General features: G+C 41.9%; 1 long non-coding RNA gene across 1 annotated transcript; it reads right to left on the reverse strand.

Annotated features, from left to right (window-relative positions):
• Positions 1 to 1,578: 1,578 nt before the first annotated feature.
• On the reverse strand, positions 1,579 to 4,934 carry LOC135050497 (uncharacterized). The gene is made up of 2 exons (XR_010241632.1): positions 4,736 to 4,934; positions 1,579 to 2,509 (listed from the first exon to the last, which is right to left on the reverse strand). It is a non-coding gene; the product is annotated as an uncharacterized LOC135050497 (long non-coding RNA).
• Positions 4,935 to 5,469: the final 535 nt, after the last annotated feature.

Below are 5,469 nucleotides of genomic sequence, written 5' to 3' on the forward strand. Positions count from 1 at the left end.
AGCACCAGTAGGTTAAATCAAGTGGATGGTGAAGTCCCCAAACTGCTGGTAGTGAACAAAATGACTCACAGTATTTCTATGCAGACAAGATTGTCTATGAAATTTCCTCAGATAAATCCAAAAGTCCCAAAAGTCTGCCGGCAGACTGGAAATGCTGGATCAAAAGTGCTGGATTGACCGGTTTCGCCTACTGCTAGGCTACAGCAGTTTGGGGACTTCACCATCCACTTGATTTAACCTACTGGTGCTTGCCTAACTTTACCAAGAAGAATCAGAGAGGATACTTTTCCATACTGGGGGACGAGTAAACCGCCCTCCAGGTGTTTCTACCCCATAAAACATTATATATGTTATATGTTCGTAATGTTTAGTGTTATTGTATGTATACCGGTATTAGGCCCTTAGCCATATAGTTTTTAATATACTTTATCAAACTTTGGTTCTACAAAACTGTTCACCTATACATATTATAAATAAATGATTTTTTGACCTTCATTGTGATAGATATCAATTTTATTACATACACTATCACCTCATATTTTTAGCAAGAGAATAAGCGCAGTGTGACGCAATTCCCATCTTTTCATTTGGACAACCTGATTTAACAATTCCAATCCCTTTTTGGTTGCAGTCTGCGATCTGTAAACCCCATACATTTTGTTTACACAATCATCTGCAAAACTCCAAATTGCCTCAATCGATTGGTGATGTATGGGGGGCCTTAGGACAACATGTCTCTTTTCAATGTAATAGCTGAGTAGGCTGCAGAGTGACAGAATTGGTTTGACAGAGAGCCTAGGCCAGACGTTCTCAAACACTATCCTCAAGGCACCCCAATGGTAAAGGTTTTAGGTAAATCCATGGCCCAGCAAAGTTGGTTAAATCAAATTGACTGAGGTGCTAATTAAGTCACGTGTGGCCAAGCATGGATAAACTTAAAACCTGGACCGTTGAGGTGCCTTGAGGACCGCATTTGAGAACCTCTGATCTAGGCAGCGAGGAGCTGTCCTGATGTGGAGCTGGACATTGCAGAACAGCAGCTGACAGGGACAGCTAAGGCAGTCCACTCACTATACTGTCGCTATAGATGACCGATGCAGTCTCCTATGACTGATATGCGGTGCACAAGTCAGGAGGGGAACTAGCTGTTTTACTAGGAAGTTGAGGGGATTCAGCTGTCACTAAAGCCAGGTCCAGGCTTGGTCAATGGATGGGAGGAGCTACTCTGGGAATGTTTTTGCCGGCAGAGCACAGTGGGAGTTGTGACACTGCAAGGAATAAAGCCATAAGCTCTGTGGAGTCTGGTGTCACCTCTCTTTCAGATGTGAAAAGTTGGCAGGAAAGTTGAACCTGGTCACTAGACCGCATTGCCTGGGTGAGGTGGTAACATTAGGATCTGATCAGAAACCAGGGAATGGTCGAATTTTTTGGAAAATACTAAGGCTCGCCGCACACAGAGTGAGTCTACACACAACGGCTCAGTGTAACAATATTAATGCAAATATTTCAATAGCATTACATTTTCTGAATATCTGAAGATACAGAAAGATACTCGAACAAGATAAAAACACTAAGCAATTGTGTGGCAATCATTTTATTGAGATAATTACATATATACACATTTCTATTCCAAACTTCATTTTCCCCAAATATTGACACTTTCATTTTGTACAAAACCCATTACACAAGTGCATATTTAGCAGACACTTAAGTGTTACATTTAAAAGTACAGAAATAATGAACATATGCCAAAGTGAAAATTGGACAATTTTAACCATGTCACCCACAGGCTTGAAAATCATATAAGCCATGATGCAATAAAAATTAAATATATTTATAGCGATCCATATTTACCATATTTTATACCTTTCTCCCCATTTTCTATAGGAAGTTCCCAATAAGGTAGAGAAACCGTCTAGGAGCAAGACAGCTTCCATTTTGTGTGAGCCCTAATGACACAGGGACTGCGGAACAGGATGAAAATGAAAAAGGATACGTCACCCATTCCAAAAGTTTTCTAAAAGATAGCAGCGGGGGACAAAATACAACTTTTTCCCACTTGGAGTTATATGTAAAGACTTCATTATCTCTTTCTAATCAAGTTCCCATTGTACCACAGTTAAAAAACAAGAAAAAAAAGTAAATGGAACATTATGCAGTTCCACAGTTTCAGCGGCTTCTCTGTGTAGCAGTCTTCCAGCCGGACCACCACTCAGGACGTACACAGTAGAGGACATGACACAGCTTTTTGGCTCTTGAGTAAAGACATTATCTGTTTACATTCCCAAAAAGCAAATGAGGTTTATAGTATAAAAGTGATCGCAGTGCTGGATTACGACGTAAGGATAACCTATATTTCCCATTTATTTGGCTATTTTGGCCATCTTAAACATCCGCAGTGGCAGCAAGCTCTCAACCCAGGTGTTGGGAGAGGTAATCATCCTGTCCCACATTGTGGTTTCCTCATGGCTCGAGTCCATCCAGTCTACAGCTGTCCCGTAACTCTTTCCTAAATGAGAAGAACAGGTAAGTGAAGCAGAAGACGTTGCGATTTTGGTACTATATAAATTGATTAGTAATAGGTATCACTTAGGGGCAGATGTATTAAGCCTGGAGAAGTGATAAAGCAGTGATAAGAGCAAGGTCATAATGCACCAGCTAATCAGCTCCAATATGTAAATTGAGTTAGGAGCTGATTGGCTGGTGCGTTATCACTTTCTACTTATCACTGCTTTATCACTTCTCCAGGCTTAATACATCTGCCCCTTAGTTTCTAATGTCACCGTGATGTTACTAGTTCTACAAACAGTCATAGCAGTGAAAATAAATCTACAAATACAAAAATACAAATATAAAGTCAACAATAAGATACAGTAAATCGCCAAAATAAATATATAGGTGATAGCGGTGGCACTATATTTGAGTCTAATGCGATATCCAAGAGCCAATTCGAGACAGGCATTATAAAATATCAATATGTATTACTACTGGTAGCTTAAAAAGTAGAACAAAGATAAATGTACTTTTGTTCGTAAAAAACAGAAGGGGAAAAAAAAAACACGAAACCCCCCCCCCCCCACAGATTGTTCAGTTCATGGAACGAAACGCGTTGGTTGCCGCCAATGTGTTCAGTGGTGTAAAAGGAACAGATTTTGTTGATAGTGTGTCTCGATGATGTCACATTCGTTCCCGCTGCTACAGGAGTCTCTGTTACTCAGATATCGTAAGCTTTGTCTAACTTTATTTTACATTTCAGATATTTATCGCTATAAACTAAAATGTCATCTATATAAAAAAAGATTTCCCACCGGCCTTTGATTATACTTTTTAGATAAAACCACCTGGGATTTGTTAGATTTTCTATGGCTTGGTTGACATCCATATCCTCAGAAGCACAGGATATGGCTACAGATAAGCTATAAATTCTAATTAAAATATGCAGAATTAATAAAAATAATTTTAGGTGTACCGAATTTGCTCCACTATGGCCCTCATTCATATGTGGTCAGTCCTCCGCCCCATGCCGCAGAGTACTGACTTTCTGTACTTTGCAAATTCGCAGGGCTTGTTCTGCACATGCGTGAACGGGTTATGAGATACAGGACACAGTGCGGCATCAGACGGTCAGTGATTGACCGTCTGATGGGGGCGGACGGCAACGATTTGTGAAAACAGGGGCATGCTGCCGCTGTTTAGGTGGAGGGAAGAGGCCAGGGATCTCAGTCATTGAACGGAGATTTCATGGCATCTTACAAGGATCTGCAATGGGCGGCTTTCACGTCCCCGTAGGTACTGAAAGTCACCCAATGGTGTCGCAGTGATCAGATGCTGGGACGCAGCTTGGATCACTACTGCAGCAGGAGGCATCTGCTTGTAATAGACGCCTCCCGCTGTATTTACATAGCGCACTATCACTGCTGCCTCCAACCACATCTGAGTGAGGGACCAGTGTTTGCTGACCATGCTTGTTCCTTGCCAGTTAAGGAAATAAAGAGGAAGCAACCATCTATATACTCATCCATATTGGATTTACATTTTTTACTTAATAATTGTATTTGTATTACATTTTTTTTTCATGTGTTAATGATCGCCCAAGTACTTTATATTTATTAATAAACACTTCTTAAGTTAAGACTTATACACAAAATGGTATATCACATGGTTAGGTTTAGGCTGCGTTCCGGGGGGGGGGGGGGGGGGGGGGGTTAGGTTGCATCCCAGGGGGTTAGGCTGTGGGGAAGGGGGTTAGTGTTAGGCACCCCCCTAGGGAGGGTTAGGCTATGGGGGGGAGGGGAGGGGGGGTTCGGTAGCAGGGACGGGGGGGGGGATTTAGGCAGGGATGCGGGGGGGTTAGGTTTAGGCACCTCAGGGGAGTGGTTAGGATTATGCTGCGGTTAGGGAGGGTTAGGGGGGTAGGGAGAGGGAAGGACACCCCTTTCGGCTTTTAAATGAGCGGGATCCCGGCGTCGGTATTTCGAATGCCAGAACCCTGTGCGCCGGGATCTCACACTGATCCCGATGGTATTATCAAATTGAGTGAGGTACTATTAAAGTCACCTGTGCCTAAGCATGGATATCCTTAATACCTGGACTGCTGGGGCGCCTTGAGGGCTGCGTTTGGTAACCATTAAAACTAAACTGTTCTAGGGATAATTATTGGGACAATTACTGTACAAAACGTTGTGCAATAACATTGTGCTGGGATGTTGGTATTAAATACAGCCTGATTTTTTACCTGTTCCGAGGCCTAGCCGTAGACCTCCAATGAAGTGATTTGATAGTCTGTTATGGTCCCACACTGTGCGTTCCATACATGCCTCTCTCAAGTCCTCTTCTTTGAAGCCGTCATAAACCATTGTGGTTAAAAATAGGATTGGTGGTTTTGTCCACAGTCCGTGTTTTCTGGCGACTTTTCCTGCTGGTGTCAGTAAGTATCGTACTACGGACAGAGAGATAAACAAATGACATATATAGGGGGACATTTACTAAGCAGTGATAAGAGCAGAGAAGTGAGCCATTGGAAGTAACATCTATAATTTGCATACTACAGAATGATACAGAGCTGCTGCTTGGTTGATGGGGCCACTTCTCCACTGACTCACTTCTCCGCTCTTATCACTGCTTAGTAAATGTCCCCCATAGTCACAGATGCCTTAAAGGGGGGGGGGAGGGGGGAGATAAATCAAATAGCTCTAAAGAGGATGAGTGGTGGTGGTGTTGCCCATAGCAACCAATTATATTTTGTCCATTATTTTCTAGGATGCAGTAGAGAATTGACAGCTAGAATATCACTGGTTGCTATCAGCAACACCATCACTTTTCATTTATAGAAGGTTTAGTAAATCTACCCCCTTAATGTTTTCTTATGTAAAAACATTTAAAATACAGCATATTGCAAACTATTGCAAACTAAAGAGTGTAGTTGTAAAGAAAAAAAAAAAAGTACCTTAAATGCTTTATTTATTCACA

This window comes from Pseudophryne corroboree, chromosome 2 (genome assembly GCF_028390025.1).
Source record: "Pseudophryne corroboree isolate aPseCor3 chromosome 2, aPseCor3.hap2, whole genome shotgun sequence".
Lineage (NCBI taxonomy): Eukaryota > Metazoa > Chordata > Amphibia > Anura > Myobatrachidae > Pseudophryne > Pseudophryne corroboree.